The sequence below is a fragment of the Cervus canadensis genome, chromosome 19, assembly GCF_019320065.1.
Source record: "Cervus canadensis isolate Bull #8, Minnesota chromosome 19, ASM1932006v1, whole genome shotgun sequence".
NCBI classification, from domain to species: domain Eukaryota; kingdom Metazoa; phylum Chordata; class Mammalia; order Artiodactyla; family Cervidae; genus Cervus; species Cervus canadensis.
Genome location: NC_057404.1, coordinates 55,571,680 through 55,589,540, shown reverse-complemented (window position 1 = coordinate 55,589,540; position 17,861 = coordinate 55,571,680). Strand labels below are relative to the sequence as shown.

Sequence of the window (17,861 nt, the reverse complement as noted above, 5' to 3'; positions counted from 1 at the left end):
AGGCCATAATGACAAAAGACCAGCAACTAAAGTTTTACTAAGATAACTGTCAACTATTTTCCATCCATAATACTCTGAAAGTCTTACCCTATTTATTGAGTCTACTATTTCCAGTATCAAATACCCTGAAGAAAAATTTTTAATTCTTCAATAGATAAATTCTTCCTATGCAAGCAGGTGTCCTAGATCAAATCCATAAATTGAAAAAAATTATAGCAAACATGGGGAACTTTTTATAATGAAATAAATTTGAATTCTGTAGGATTAATTAAATTGGTAAGGAATGTAGAAAGGGCATTTTAATAGCTATTACTTTAAGTAATAAGCTTAAGCAAATAGTTTTTTTGGTTAGTGTTGACAAATGGAAATAATCCTGCATGAGATTTTCAATGGCAATGAGAACCACTGTGACATTTATGCTGCTATAAAAAGATCATAAAAATAATTCATGTGCTAATAGTATGCTCCTAAAATATATAATGTCATATGAATGAATAGTAATAATAGTTATTTTAATCATCATAATAATGAACATAATAGCTTCATTCATTAAGAGACAGAAATACTTAAGAAAATTTATTGAGGTAAAGTGGTAGTGATGAAAATTTTGATATAGAGAATTAGAGAAATACAGTTACTTATAACTATGAATAAAAGGAAACAGTGATATCCTATATTCTATTGAACAAATCACACAGACTTTAACATGAAAAATTTCAAGTATGATCAAGGATGTTTGTGTTTCTATTCATGCTGCCTGATTATATTTTAAATCTTAGAACTTTTACAGACAAAAATACTTCCAGGGTGATTTTAAATAGCTACCAGCACACAGATGAACTTGTGGAGTTGGTTGGTGAGATTTTTACCATTTAGGGTATTTGGGAAAAATGAGACTTTTAAAACTTAACCTTCTGGTTATTATGATTTTTTTTTTTTAGTAGTTTCAATTGTTTGACTTTTCTCACCTCCTCCTTTCTTCCTTCAAAATTCATCAAAACAGTAGGCTATTGACAGACTTAATAAAATCATTCTTAAGTTTGGAAGTTCTTTCCTAATATCTATTATAGGCAGTCTTTCGTTACTTGTTTTATATGCCATATTTTTCATTGTAGCCCAATAACAATGGCAAAATACTTCATGTTGCCTTTCTACTAATTTTTTTCATACAATGTAAAAAATATATATGTTAACCAAGCTAGCCACTAATTCAAATTTATTGCTTTATTTTTATGAAAAATTTATCAAAAAAACTGTGTCTGCATTTTACTTGAACAATATCTGCATTGAACAGAAAATTAAAAACTTAGAGATTCTGTGTGACCTTCTGATACAAGTGCATTTGACATCCCTTTGAATTTATTTTTCAACACTGGAAAGCATTTTATGCTGTGACATTTAAAGCATAGTGCCACATTTTTACTTGTATGAGTGCAGAAAGTAAAAAAATACTATTTTTTTCTGGTAAAAGCAGTAGTGACCCAAAGTGAGTATGAGCTGGTTGTTGGCATTGCTTTTGCTGAAACTGAACCTGATGGGCAAGAATTAAGGTTATACTTATAAGGTGTTGAACTTAATCCTGTAAAACAAAAGCTACTTAACCTCCAACCAGTGAACCTTTCCTAACTGAAAGTTTCCTAAGTTTCAATTCTATTTTTGCATGTCTACTTTAACATAATGCAAAGTGTACCATTAGCAAAAGGACTGTGTCAAAGTGGTGGTTTTGTAATGATTGTCATCTCATGACACTATTCTAGGCTTTGGACTGAAGCCTGGGATTTGTTTTGTGCTCCATAAAAAGAATATAATTGGTCAGGACATAAAGCATCTCAATTTCTTTTTAAACTCTTTTCTAGGGGGTGAATCATAGTATTCTCGCCACATATACTGTTGTATATATCTTTTTTGATGAACATGTAGCCTCTCCAAGTTTTCTTTATTATTTTTTAGTTAGGAAGGTATGCACAACAGGACAGGTGGGAACAGATATATAAGGAGAAGGTTTTGGTCAAAAATTAGCTTGCTTTTCAAATAGTATTTCTTCTTTTGTCCTGATCTGTGACAACTCTACTATCTCTTTACTTCTTGGCAATCCCTTACCTGACAGCAATGTCTGCACAGAATAGAAAGAAATGAAGAAGGAGTTTGAGAAGGTTGCTATTTCAGGGAAAGTAGATACTAATCTTTTCCTAAAGAAGATGGTTTTATAATTTTAAGAGCGTTTCAGAACTGAGGGTTTTTTTTGTTTTGCTTTAAACAAGGATTGAATGTATCAAAATAAGTTATCTTTATTATAGATACAGAATCCAATGAAAAGGAAAATGTCAAAGGAAGTTGCAACTGCATTTCTCTAACAGTTTTTGCTGTAAGCACACTGCAAGCAATTCTTGTTGTTACTCAGGAGACTAGCTGCTTAAAATTCAAATCACTGGAAATTACCAAAGGCATAAAGTCTATCCGATTAACAGCTGAAAACAATTTTAGCCCAATTAACATATATTTGTATGGCAAGATACTTATATATAATTTTTTTTTCTGTAAAGGCAAAAGGTGAATGCCAAACATCATATATCCTGGTATTTATGAGAAAGGAAACAGTTACCAGTTGTAAAAGAGTGACTAAGAGAAAGATATGGGAAGTTTTATCTACACTTTTCAGCCTCAACCATGTGACTCAGATAAGTTCCAGGCAGAAGAGATGAATGAACTACTACCAAGTAGAATTAGGAACAAAACATAGGTCCTGGTGTAAACGCAGTTGACAAGGCAATAATTACTCTGTTTTGAGAAGGTCAGGAGGAGGGGAGATGAAATTTGGTGAAAAAAAGGTATGTTATTAATACTTATATTTCATTTATGGGGCTTCCCAGCTGGCCCCAGTGGTAGAGAAACCGGGTGCCAATGCAGGAGACGAAAGAGATGGGGTTTGATCCTTGGGTCAGGAAGATCCCCTGAAGGAGGGCATGGCAACCCACTGCAGTATTCTTGCCTAGTGAGCCCACAGACAGAGGACCCTGGTAGGCTATAGCCCATGAAATGACTTAGCCCACACGCATGCCATTTATGATCATGCTGCTTAGTTCAAATCCACCAACTTTCTTATTCTATTTGCCAGATGCTCTGATTGGTTCTGTAGAGGTGCGAATATAAATATGATGCTCATTTTCGCGAGTCTTGTTTGTGGAAAAGTTTAGAATTCAAGAGGCACAAAAGAGTTTATAATGAAAAAAGTCTTACCTCCCACCTCTCTCCTTTAGGCAGTTCTGTTTTGTTTTGGTATCCTTCCAGGTGACCAGAGATTCAAAAGTCTAGCATATATACAAATCGCCTAGAAGTTTATAAAAGTTCAGATCACCAGGCCTTACACTCAGAGATTCTGATTTTCTGGTCTGGAGGGTGGCCTGGTACCTCCATTGAGAGGAGCAGCCTCTGTTCAGATGCAGGTGCCATTGGAATATGATTTGAGGAAAACCAGCCAGACCCATCATTTATTCCCACAGAAAAGATTTTGTTCATCAAAAGCATCAGCTTTTCTGTAGTGATTCTTTTTAATATGTTTTAAAAACAAACATGACACATTTATGAATATGTTTTGATGTTATAGACTCAGAGCTAACCATGGCATAAAGAACAACTTGGTGAGTGCCCTTGGCCATGCCTTTGGAGGGCTTCTGCGTTGCTGACATGTGTGTGGAGATCCACATAAGACTGTGATAGAAAGAACTGGTCCACATAGACACATGCTATTGGTCCCTAAATCTCATTCAATCCTGTTTTTTTGTTTTTAAACCAAAGAAAAATTCTTCTCTGTTTTGTCATGTACCCCTCAGATGCATATTGCCTTGTAACTTCTCTATTTAATAGGCTGCTTTTCATATTCATTTTTTTCTTTATTTCATGGCATTTAAAAGATTTTCTGGAAGAGGACAAGTATAAGGTAATTCACTTCTTTAAGGAAAAAAATAAGGAAAACAGTTCATTTTTACGGGATAGTGATCAAACTGTGGAAGTCTTATTACCAAGAAAATATGAGTTTCACCACTGCCAAGATGGTACTTCATTCGATGAGGATGTCTCTTTCTGGAAAATAAATTAAAACTTCCGAGGAGAAGGTTCTTCTAATGAGGCCCTGGGCCTAAACCTCCAATCCTATAATTTCACAGATCACACCTTCTAATAGTTTCTCACTGCCTTCTGAATTAAATAAAATTCAGGATTTCATCCTAAATTACATCATGATCCCAGGCTACTTTTCCAATCTTATCTGTGTTCAGGGCACCAATCAGCCTGCCTTGCTTGCTGCTCCCCAGAGTCCTCTAGACTCACCTACCTCTATGCTTAGTTCATGCAGTTTCTTCTTCAGAAACCCTGCCTTACTTTTCTCCTTGTCAATCCTACGTATCCAGAGGGTTACATCTAATTTTTCAGATCTCTCCAGGCAAATGCAGTCTTTCAAAAATCTGAGCCTCAGACTATTACAGTTTAGTCTTCCTGACATTTTCTTAACTCTGACTTGTATTATGCTTTTAAAAAATACTTGTTTTATTTGTGTCTAGATTGTCAGTTCCTTGGGGGCTTGCATGAGGTCTTTTCAACTTTATTCTCTGAAGTTCCTTGAGTTTACTACGTACAGTATGCTCCTTGTGTTGGCACTAATAATCTTACTTAAAAAGTTGGGCAATCTAGGGTCAGTTATTTTTTTCAGTGCCATTAATTCTGGTAATCCTTTAGCACCATTCAAATTGTGAGCCTCCTCAATGATTTATTCTTGTCTCTTCCAGCTTTATCCCCGTTTGCTCTGTACTCTTCCCCCGAACTCTGCCCACCCATTCTACACTTATTTTCTACTGCCCATTCCCTTCTGTTTCCTGTGAAACTTCCTTCCTTTGTAAATTAATGGTATCTTTAGGTCTTTGACTTTAGCCTGCATGGTGGTTAAGAAAGTGGGCTGTACCACATATTGGCTCTTTGATCTTAGCAAGTTGTTTAAATTCTCAGTACTTTAATTTACTTATCTGAAGGGAAAAAGGGGAGAGAAAAATAGTGACTACCTCACAAGGTTGCTCTGATGATTAAACGTAATAAAACATGTAAAGCACTCCTTGGCACACAGTGATTGCTTAATCTGTGCCTGCATGCCAGGTTGCTTCGGTTGTGTCTGACTCTTTGCAAACTTATGGACTGTAGCCCATCAGGCTCCTGTGTCCATGGGATTCTCCAGGCAAGAATACTGGAGTGGGTTGCCATGCCCTCCTCCAGGGGATCTTTCCAACCCAGGGATCGAACCCGCATCTCTTATGTCTCCTGCATTGGCAGGTGGGTTCTTTACCACTGGCACCACCTGGAAGCCCCAATTGCTTAATATCTAATAGCCATTTGTTATTGTTTTTGTTGTTATATTACTATGGGTTTGGAGGAACATCAATTCTCATTTATAGCTTTCTTCCAGCAGCTCATCAACCTTATGTATATCTCTAGTTTCTTAATCCCTTCATTTTTTCTGCATCTGTCAATGTTCATCTGATTACTTCCTTCATGAGGCAAAATTCTGTGGTCAGTAATTTGAACTTCTCTCCCACTATCACCTCAGATTCCCAACCATCTTTTTTGCTTTCTATTGTCTGCAGGTCTGAGACTTTCCATCAGTTTTCCATTCAATTTCTTCACTCCCATGTGTGGATGTACAGCACAGTTAGGGAAAAAATATACACTGGGAGCTATCTGGGTCACAGAGGCACAGGGCCCCCAATTTCAATGGAATCGTCTATACTATTGATATTCTCTTTATTCATTCTTTATCTCTTCACTCTTCAGTTACCTTCAGCTGCTATTTCAACCGCTCATTCTTCTCTTAAGGCCTTTTTGTCAGTCTCCACTCTCCCTAATCTCCCTAGTTCATCATCTTGTGATTGATGGAGAAGTAATGGTCATAAGGCAGGAACTCTTTCAACTTCTACCCTCTCTGTAGATATTCGTCTTATAAAATTCCTCCTGACGCCTTCAGTGTCAGACAGAAGTGCTCTATTTTGTTTTCAAGGCCCAATATATCTCCAAGTGCCTTTAACCCCCTCAACTCCTAAGATCTCATCCTATCATTTATCCCTCTATTTCCCTCTATTTTTAATCTGCTCTACTGTCCCTTCCCTACTACCTGAAAACATGCTTGAGTCTCTCTCACCTTAGGCTCTCTCTTGAGCTTTTTTATTTTCTAGACCTTGTCCTTCCTAGCCAGGGTCTCTAAAGGAGCAGCGTAATAGGTGCTTTCAGATCTCATTTTTGTTCACTTTTTAGTCTTTTGTAATCTGGATTTTGTTCCCACCGTTCCATTGAAAATGCCTTGTCAAAGGTGAGCAACTCCAAACATAATATCTGTGGTCTTAACAGCATGTATACTATCTATGGTGAAACAGATCACCAGCCCAGGTGGGATGCATGAGACAAGTGCTCCGGCCTGGTGCACTGGGAAGACCCAGAGGAATCGGGTGGAGAGGGAGATGGGAGGGGGGATCGGGATGGGGAATAAGTGTAAATCTATGGCTGATTCATATCAATGTATGACAAAACCCACTGAAATGTTGTGAAGTAATTAGCCTCCAACTAATAAAAAAATTAAAAAAAAAAAAAAAGAAAAAAAAAAAATCATTGTGTAACTCACACAGGAAACGTTTCAGATTCATGGGACACATTCATTAAAGTAACCTGGTTGCTTTTTTGCACCGTCTCTTTAACATTTACTCAGTGTGGGTGGCGTCCCCTTACCCCTGGATGAGGCTGGGGCAGGCCCCATGCCCTCCCTAGTTTCCTTAGTGAGTAGATAGCGCTCATGTAGCTTTAAGTTGCTAGCACAGTGTTGATTTACTAGTTTAAATTTCCTTGTTCAGAGAAAAGAATCAAAACTCCAAGTTTGATGCAATATTAAATCTTCTCCTTTCTCTCAGCTGCAGCCTGGTACAGGAGAGAATCTGCCAGAGAGGCTGGGAAGAGAGCCTGGTTGATTCTTCTCCAGTGGGTGATTTTATTCTTCATCTTGCTAGGTGATATTTCTTATCCCTTAGTGTTTGGGACATGGAGATGAAGGAGGGGAAGGGAGACAGGGATGATTACGTGGTTGGTAACGTCACAAGGTGGAGCATGCTTAAGTCATCCGAGATCTTTGGTGATACCTCTCCCAGGCCCCACCAGTGCGGTTGCCTTTATGAGGCTCAGTCTTCAGTGGAGTCCCTTTAAAAGGATTCCCAGATAACATTCCTACTAAGAATTCCACATCTGGGCCCTGAGAGTTAGAGGCCTTTGAGCTGACTTTGGAAAAGAATGCACATATTTCTTAGAAGTGTCCTCCTCCTCTTTAAGTTCTGTAAAATAACTTATTTATATATAAAAATCTATAAGTAATACTGTTATGCAATGAGTTATATTTTCTAAAAGTGAATTATTTGAGGAATTAGGTAAATCAGCTTAAGAACTGGAGTTTTAAAATGTTACATTTCTGAAACTGTCAACCCTTTCAGCAACTCCCCAGAACCACATGTCACAGACCATTGTAGCTACCGTCTCTTTCATGGTTTAGTTTTATGAGTCATGAGGCAGACTCTAGCCCAAAATGTCCCTTTTCTGCAGGGAAGCCACAGCAAGCTCTCTTTTCGTTTCAGTGACCCTCACCCCGGAGCTGAGATGAGCAGCAGGTCATCCACCCTCTGCTCTCCCGCAGACAGAAAGTGGCGGGGGCCACGCTCACTGTACAGCACGAGTTTCTGCAAAAATCTTCCTCACAAATTCTCCTTAATTTCCGGAAACTTGATCATTTTATCTTGGTGGTCCCAGGCACAGCTCATTTTGGTGCTAGTATCTTCCATAATTTTGTGCCATTTTATGTTAAAAATTATTTTCATTAACCTTATCACCCTGTCCAGTGGGAGAAAAAAGATGTCACTCATTTTTGAGGCTTAAATTCATTGAGTATCATTTTTCTACCTGGCTTGTGCCTTGGTCATCATTTAAGAATCTCAAAGGGAAGCTCAGCTGCAGAATAATTTGGCAAAGGGCCCTTAACATTGTGAATTTGGGATCTGATAGGTTTTACAGGAAAGGTGGAATGGTAAATCAATTGCTCTCAATTAGGGACAGGTTTCAAAGGTACAGTGATGAGGTCAATGTAATTTAAAGCAATTTAGCCTGGAACATTTTTCTTTTTTATAACATTTATGTCTCTCACTTAATTTTTCTGGCTATACATTCAGAACTGCAAGTTCAGCCCTTTCATTACAAGCTAGTGATTGATGGTCAATTAACATTTCTGTCAGGTGCCAGAAGTAATTCTATTGGCTCAATGTACTGCCATTGCTTCAGCTGCTGAACAAATGTTTACACACACACGAGTGTTTCCAGCTCTCAGATCACCAATTTTCAGTGAATTCTGCGTTGTGTACCTTGGGCATGCTGTTCTGATATTGTCTCTGCATTACTCTGGAAGACTCTTACTTATTCAGAGACTAGAGGAACAGCTGTTCTCATTCTATTAGACTTACAAAGTGACAGGATAATGAATAGTTACAGCTTATCATAAATTTAAAAATGATTAATTAAGAGAAATCTTTATTTAAGCAGCAATGTAGTATAAAAGTTATACTCAGTTTTGCAATGAAAAAACATACATTTTTTTCTAGCAGAAAACATTTTGCTTCTTAGTTTTCTATGGCATAATGAAGACATAGAGAGGAGATGAAATTAAACATCCCTTAAGGTGTTTCAACTGAAAAAACCTGACAGAAGTTTTAAAAAGCTTTCAAAGTAAATGTACCTACATGAAAATTTGATTTTGGCTCACATGTGAACAAGCTGAAACTCCAATACTTTGGCCACCTGATGCGAAGAGCTGCCTCATTGGAAAAGACCCTGATGCTGGGAAAGATTGAGGGCAGGAGGAGAAGGGGACGACAGAGGATGGGATGGTTGGATGGCATCACTGACTCAATGGACATGAGTTTGGGTAGATTCCGGGAGTTGGTGATGGACAGGAAGGCCTGGCATGCTGTGGTTCATGGGGTCGCAAAGAGTTGGACACGACTGAGCAACTGAACTGAACTGAACTGAATCACAAAGATCAGCTTCATCATCAGGATATTTCAATTAATTATATTTGCTCATAAAGCTGAGTTCACCCTGGGGGCAAAAATAACCATATCAAATAAGTATATTTATTTTGTACAGAAAAGCTAGTTTTTAAAAACTAGGAACTAACTGTCAAGTTTCTAAATATTCAAAATCATTAAAAATTTTTCTTTTTACTTATTTAAGGCAGTCCCTCTAATAAAGTGACTTGTAAAATGCTGACAGGTTTTGGGTCTCCATTTTGCACAGAAATTTAAGCAGAGGGCGAGGACTCAGAGGATAAGACAGAACAACGCTAAAGAATAAACCGCTGCTGCTGCTGTGCTCAGAGTGTGTCCAGCTCTTCACCACCCCATGGACTGTAGCCCGCCAGGCTTCTCTGTCCAGGCAGGAAGACTGGAGTGGGTTGCCAGTTCCTACTGCAGGGGATCTTTCCAGCCCAGGGATTAAACCCAGGTCTCCTGCACTGGCAGGCAGATCCTTTACCACTGAGCCACCTTCAATGGAAGGAGAAATGCCAGGGCTGGAGTGGGCCTGCACAGGCCATAGCTTAGTTCTGACAAAAAGAAAAAGATATTTTAAGAAAGTTTAGCACAATGTAGCATAAGTGAATTAGTTCTTTTCAGGGCTTTGAAGGAGACGAACCAGATACAAGAGTCAGCTAAGGTGCTGTATGAAACTTAATTAAAACTAAGCTAACTAGAAGGGCTAACTAAAAGAAATGGGTAAGGAGAAGAAAGAGAAAGGAATCCAAACTCTTATGAGTTAGCACAGCTCCTACTGCCAAGGATGTTGGCAGTTCAGAGGGTCTCTTTAAACTGTAGTGAGTTAATACTATGATAGAGGTTTCTAAAAGGTGATTAGGGCATAAAAGATTGTAAATAAACCAAGTATCTATTTTAAAAAGTCTGTAGTAGGAACCCTACATTTGATTTATTTCTTATTATTGCTGTAAGTTATAAGTGCTCTAAAATAACTTATTTACAGGTAAAAATCTGTAAGTAATACTGTTATGTAATAAGGAGTTATAGTTTCTAAAAGTAAATTATCTGAAGAATTAGATAAATAAGTTTAAGAAGAAGTGAGCTTTTAAAATGTTTCTTTTCAGAAGCCGTAACCCTTTCACACAGTAGCAGCTACTCAGAACTACACATAAGAGGTACCAGGAGATTTAATGAGGTTATGAAGTTTGAAATGTAGATTCTGATTTCTACTGAGGTCAATGATTTGATTGGATATCATCATTATCATCATCACCACAACCAGACAAGCCTGATACAGATCAGAATTTTGAAAGAACTTCAAGGGTTTTGGTAAACCGTTTCATTAAACACCAAAGTCTAGGGAATAGTGCATGCTGAATAAGAAAATTTATCTTATTTGGTAGATAACTGGGTAGAGGGGAGGAGGGCAGGTTTCCTTTCCAACCATGAAGGGAATGTTCTATACTTTTATAAATATGGCTCCCATTTAAAGCTTTATAAAGAACTCTACTATGACACTCATTTGTGTTTGGTTGAAGCAGTAAACCTCCAGGAATTCAGGTGCTTCGTTTGTAAAGATGGGATGGTAATTATATTTCCCCAAGGTTCAGGCTGCAAAGGTTCAGTTCTTTCTTTGGTTAAACACAGAAACTACTACTAGGTGTATTTCTGTTCTTGGATGTCTACATTCTTCCTTTATACAAGTTTATCCATCACGACCAACTTCTGATTCTCTCTCTAACCTTATAGTTACCACTCTGACTTTAGGCCTCACTTCTTTTAAACCTTACTTTGGTTAGGTAATATTGCTTCATATGAAATTCTAAAGGCATGAGCAAGTATACAGTAAAACTCTTCTTCCTCCTGTCCTCAGCCACTCAGTTCTTTTAAAGAAGCCACCAATATCATTGGTTTGTGTGTTCTTCCAGAAATACTATATGTATACAAAACCATGTATGTATATATATTCCTCCTCTTCTTTTTTATTTTTAAAACGCAAATGGAAGCAAACTGAACACATGGTTTTATTTTATGTCTTGAGTTTTTTAAGCTTACATCTTGGAAACTGTTCAGTATGTGTGCACAAAGGGACTTCCTCTTTCTTATGTATAGATGTACTGTAATTCTGTTGTATGGATTGCTTCAATTTATCCAAAAAGTCCTTGTGATTTTATGAATACTATGAATAACCTTGTGTATGCATCAGTTCACTTTTTTTGCAAGTATATCAAAGCATGAATTCTTGGGGGGAATTGCTGAAAATAATATATGCATTTCTACTACTGATAGATATTGCCAAGTTGCATTTCATAGAGACTGTACTAATTTACACTCCTGCTAGCAATGTGTAAGAGTGAGGCCTTGTTACTTTTTGCTTGAACCACTCTAATAACTTCCTGAATGATCTCCTCACTTTTATTTCTCCAAGCTCTGTTATATCCCAAATGCGCTGTGCTTAGTAGCTCAGTCATGTCCCGCTCTTTGCTACCCCATGGGCCGTAGCCTGCCAGGCTCCTCTGTCCATGGAATTCTCCAGGCAAGAATACTGGAGTGGGCTGCCATGCTCTCCTCCAGGGAATCTTCCCGACCCAGGGACAGTACCTAGGTTTCCTGCAAGGAAGACGGATTCTTTACTGCCTGAACCACCAGGGAAGCCCATATCCCATATGCTCACACCAGAAAAATCTTGCTAAAGCAAAACTCTTTTGTTTAGAAAATAATAACTCCATATTTTCTACTAAGTTAAACTCCTTTACCTGGCACTCAGAATCCTTGCTGAAGCAGGCCCATATTCCTTCTTGAGTTTTATCTTCCCCCACATACACTTTCTAAGAAGAAAATGGAACTACTCCTTATTCTGCAAATGTTCATGCTCTAGGGCTAATATCCCTGTCCTCTGTAAAGAATGCTTCTCTACCTATGTGTCTTTCAGGCTAAATTCTACCCACCTTTCAAGGACAGTCTCAAATATTACCTACTTAAAGGTCAAACTGATTGGTTCTTTGACTGACATTCTTTATTCTGCTAATAGTGTACACTTAGAGTAAATAAAGCCTTTCCTGGTGGACCAATGGGAAAGAATCTGCCTACAATGCAGGAGATGCAGGAGATATGGGTTTGATCCCTGGGTTGGGAAGATCCCCTGGAAGAGGGCATGGCAACCCACTCCAGTATTCTTGCCTGGGGAATCCCATGGACAGAGGAGCTAGGCAGACTCTGGTCCATGGGGTTGCAAAGAGTAGGACATGACAGAAGCTTCTGAGCAGCAGCAGAATAAATAAATATTTCAACTGTTATCATTGACTTTTGGTTCAGATGTAATTCAAACCTTTTTGATTGTGTAGATGCTTAGTTCATGGATGACAGGAAGGAAGAGGTCAGAAGCAGAACTGGTGCAAAGTTTCCAGGGTGAGTGTTGTTGAGGGTGGTGGCAGGGAACACATATACACTGAATGCTCAATATGTGGCAGCTATTATATATTTGTAATCTCATTACTCATAAGGAATTGGATATTATGATTCCCATTTTACAGTCAGACAAACCAGACAGCTAGGAGACAGCTGAGTCAGTATCTAAATTCAGGCCTGTTTGGATGTGAAGCCTGGACTCCCTCACACTGCACTGCACTGACATGTCTGGCCGAGAGGAGCAGCCAGAAATGGCTAATATCTCAAGTTACATTTCTGAAGATGAAGAAAGAAAAACCTACAAAAGGCTGATACACGAACATCAGTATAATGACTGGAACCATTCAATGTACAGCAACCTGTGCTTTGTGGATGTCAGTTTTATTAGAGAACAAGGAGATAAGCAAATCATGTCTAGAGCAGTCTGATTAGAAGGCAGGGAAAGGTTTACTGTATCTAGCAAGGCTTCAATTCTGTTTTTTAAAGTGATATGTGAATAGGTTAACTCTGTCTGAAAAATGAACTCACTTGTCTATCGTTGGTCTACCATTCTGTAAACGGAGGATAAATGGGTAGGGGTGTGTATATTTGTGTGCGTGTGTGCGTGTGCGTGTGTGTGTACACTCTTGAGATTTTGGCTTTATCTTTGAGTGTCTTTATGTCTTGAGGCTCATCTGCATCAGTGAAAATCTTCCCTATTTATACACAAACTGGTATCACTATAAACTGGGAGGTAAGTCTGCTCAACTTTAGATAAATGTTGGACACATAAAAAACAGATGCAACAATAATATTAACATTATTATTATTAAATTATAAAGAAACTAAACAAAAATAAGTATTTCTAGAATTAACAGCTTTTTTGGAATTCACAGGAAATGAAGTTAAAAGCCACTTTAATACGAGGCCAAGCAATCATACAGGTATAGAGTACGTGAATGCTCAAAATTGTTAGGTTTGTTAGCTCTAATTTCAGAATAAACTTGTTATAAACAAGTACACTCATGTAAAAATTAGTTCAGCTGACTTTCCTTGCCTTCCAAACTTATCATATCCACTGCTTTTAAATTCGAAATGGTATTCAAAAACCAGTTAATAAGAAGCAACAGTATCTTAGAAGGTTTTTGTATATATAGATCTATATATCTACATACACATACACATATTATATATGGTATAAAAATATATAATTTATAATAAATATAATACAATTATTTATCATTTTGATTTAATCTTATACTTATTGACTTTAATTGACAGGGATTTATCATTTCAAATCTTACATATTATGCTAATGTTGGTAGTTGATTTCCTATTAAAGTAAGCTTTTCTTGTTTATAAGTAATTACAATGAATAGAAACTATTACAAATGTTTTATTCTGCATTCATACATGAAGTAAAATGCTTTATAGAATATTCAATAAAAATGATAAAACACCTCAAATATTCCTTGAAATTCAACAGGCATTTACAAATATACTTTAGCATATGCATCTATTTCAATTATATTTTAATGTTCTTTAGAAATGTAATTGAATGGCTGTTTCACACTATGTGTTTCTTTAGCATTGTTACTTCTTAAGAAACATAAAGAACCAATAGGATATTTTGTACAGAAATTTGGTGATTCACATTTACTGTCCTTGAAGTAAAGTATACAAGTCTAACTTATTTGTGCCTCATTTCATTAGCCAGTGGAGTAAGAATGCAGGAAAAAAATTGATAGAGAACAAGGTACTTCATGGAAAATGTAAAGGCCTAGGGATGGTCTGTAACCATTTAACTTCCATGGTCAGAGGGCACAGGGGAGAAGGCAGACCACAGTTTATTTCTTTGGTATATGCAGAATAAAAGCACATTTATACTGATCAGTTATGGACACTTGATATTGTGTATTATTACACAATATTATTAATAAGAGTGTGTTAGTTAGGAGTATCCAGAGAAATATAACCAACAGGATGTATGTATATGTTTCTTTTTGTGTATTGTATATATATGTATGTGTGTGTGTGTGTGTGTGTGTGTATGAGGAGGGCATGGCAACCTACTCCAGTATTCTTGCCTGGAGAATCCCATGGACAGAAAAGCCTGGAGGGCTACAGTCCAGTAGGGTTGCACAGAGTTGTACATGACTAAAGTGACCTAACACACACACACATATATATGTGTATATACAGTATATATATGTATAGTATACATATATATGTATAGTATATATACACATATATGTATAGTATATATATGTATATATACATATATATAGTATATATGTATATATGTAGTGTATATATATATATAGTATATATTATATATATATATAGTATATAGTAGTTGGGTATGCCAGAATTTCCTCTTCTTCTGGGGAGGTCAGTCTTTTCTGTTCAGGCCTTTAGTGATCAGATGAGACCAACCCACATTATGAAGGGTAATATGTTTTAGTCAACCTACAACTTAAATGTTATCCCATCTAAAAAATATCTTCCCAGAAGCATTTAGAATAATGTTTTACCAAATATCTGTATGCCTTGGCCTACCATGGAATTTGTAAAATTAGCCATCATAGAGAAGATCAGTACTTTTTTTTTTAAAGGTTTCATTTTCTTTTTCAATAACAAGCGTAACAAAACAATTCATTAAACTTTTTTGTGTCACGCGCATTCTCTTTAGACCTAGTTTTATGAGAGGGCTTTGTTAGGAAAGGGGAGAGAGAGAGGTGCAAAACTGCAAAACTCTAACCAGGACAGAGGTTCTGTGAGTGAGGAGGTATCTTAGCCACCCTCTGACTACCCTGGGTGACTGCAGGACCTCCCATTTGCGTGAAAGCCTCTGTGGTCTATCCACATAGACTGGGGCCAAGGCTTCTGGGTCTCCAAACTCAGTCCAGATTCCTTTATCCCAGCCTGACAGACATAGAGGTCAAGATCTGTTGACTTTTGTATCATCAGGCAGCTTAGCCAATGAACAATTAAGAGGATGTGAAAATGCAGTTATTTTAGTTTCAGTTTCATCTGAGGGCCCAAGATAAAAGCCCCTGAATCCTAAATTTCAGGGTGAGGGCTTTGGACCCCTTGTCTTATAAGGGAAGTGGTAACAAATCTTTGACCATTCACCGTCTGGAGGATTGTTGTTACTAAGGAATTTGACTGGTCTTTGTCCCTGGTTCCTGGAAGGAAAACTCTAAACCCTTAGAATTTTCCTAGTGCTAGAAGTTCTTTGTTATTCATGGTGAGTGCTAACAGTTTACGCTTTTGAGGTGACTCACAGTGGTCCGTATATAGCTTATGCTAATGACTCAGAATAGGGATAGGCTAGCCCAGAAAGAGCAATCCTGTGATTAGAGGGTTGGAACTTTAACCTACATGATATCAAACTGAGCTTCTCTGAAGGAAAGGAGGAAAGAGAGGGCTGGCAATTAAGCTCGCGTGTGGCCAGTGACTTAATAAACATGCCAGTGTGATGGAATCCCAGTGAAAACCCTGGACGCTGAAGGTCAGGGGTCCCTCTCGGCTGGTGAGCACGCTGATGTGCGCTGACGTCACCACGAGCGGCAGAGAAGCACTGTGTTCCTTCAGGCCCTGTGCTCTGTGCATCCTGTATGGTAAGGCTGGAATCACAATGGCAGTGCTTTCCTGAGGTCTGTGGGCCATTCTAGCAACTTGTGCAACCTGAGGGGATAGGGGCAATGCCTGAATTTGTAACCAGGAGACCTGGGGGATCCCTCAGCCACTTGGGGCTGGCATCTGAGGTCAAGGCAGTTTTCTTGGGAACCAGGCCCTTAAACCTATGGAGTCTGATGCTAATACAAGCAGTTAACATCAGAATTGAATTGAATTACAGTATACTCTTTTCAGGAGGACATAGAACAGGATATGAAGGAGACAAATAGTGAAGTGGTTGAGGGAGTTAGAAAATTAGAAATTTTCTTTAATAAAAATTATTTATGTACCATGAGTGCCCTCCTTCTGACTCTTGTGGAGGAAGTGGTGCTATTTTTTCATCTTCGGACTGGAGCATCAGGACTACACTGAGAGATTAATATATTTTTTCAGCATTATTTAGGGCAGGGGCTCTAACCGTCAGGCCATGAACCAGCGCTGGTCTGTGGTCAGTTAGGAACTGGGCTGCATAGCAGGAGGTGAACGAAACCAAAACCAAACACCCCCCCCCATCCTGGTCTGTGGAAAAACTGCCACAAAACTGGTCCCTGATGGTTGGGGACTAGTTGAAAGGTTGGGGACTGCTGATTTATGGAACTGCGAGTGAAAGCTTAGTAGAAGAGACAGCAACTTATAAACAAGAGAAAGTAGTAAAAATGGGCAATACTTATGGATTGTAATACTTATGGGCAATACTTATGGATGGATGAGTAATAATTAGCAATAAATGATATTGGAAAAAAGAAGGCAAATAAATGGTTCCTAGAGCAAGAGGAGCCTTAAGTTAGTAAGAAAAAATGAACAATGAGTCAAAAGAGGCAAGATAAAGATAGGGAAAAGAAAAAAATGGAAGAAAATATTTACGGTTTCATGGTTAAAGAGAGTTCAGTTGGTAAAACTGACATAGATAGGCTTTTACATTAAAAAAAGACGCAGGCATATTTTGCTGGAAGTCTTTGAGTACTCTCTGTGAGGCAAGAAAACAATCTGAAATCAAGCCTAAATGTTGGAGCCCTGAGTTGATGAAGTGAGTCAGTGGGTGTAGAGCCATATATACCCAAGAAAGGACTGCTGGTCAGATATGGAGTATTATAAGAGCAACGTGAAGTTCTCTGTAGACTGTGATGAACGGTCAGGGTTCTAGTTATCTGTCAATCTTACGAGGGAATGGTGGGGTCAGAGCATACGAAATGACAAAATCAGAGGTGACAATGTGGAGGCAAGTGGAAAGGAAGTCACAGAAAGGGATTCTCAAGAAGAGTTCATCTCTGAAGATGAACTCAAGGATATCTGCAACTGATTGGGTTGAGTGACTATGAAGAGAGTTCTTTCAAGGCTCAGAGAGTCAAGAAGTAACAAATTAGAACAAAAATTGTGCCAAACATTTTGTGAATGCCGTTCCTGAATTGGAAAGAGTGGTGGGAGCATTTAAACAAAAATGACATCTGATAGAAATGTTTAAGTTAGTACCACACTATCAAAATATTCCATCTCCTTTCACTCGGAAGCATAAATGCTTGAGAGCATGCTGGGCAGTGCTGCTGAGAGCTCTGTTCAATGATGGTTAGTTCACAGTCCAGCCAGCCATTCCGAGTTAGGAATATATATTTAAAAATTCTGAACAAAATGGTGCGTTACTTCCTATATGCTTCATCAGATCTGATTTCTCTTGTAAATATAAGTAGGGATCATTTGCAAAAT

The 17,861-nt window shown here is 38.0% G+C and overlaps 1 protein-coding gene across 3 annotated transcripts in view; it reads right to left on the bottom strand.

Moving 5' to 3' along the window:
* LOC122422296 (bifunctional heparan sulfate N-deacetylase/N-sulfotransferase 3) overlaps window positions 1-17,861 on the bottom strand; it is a 188,426-nt gene that overhangs the window by 48,651 nt on the left and 121,914 nt on the right. The window lies entirely within an intron of this gene.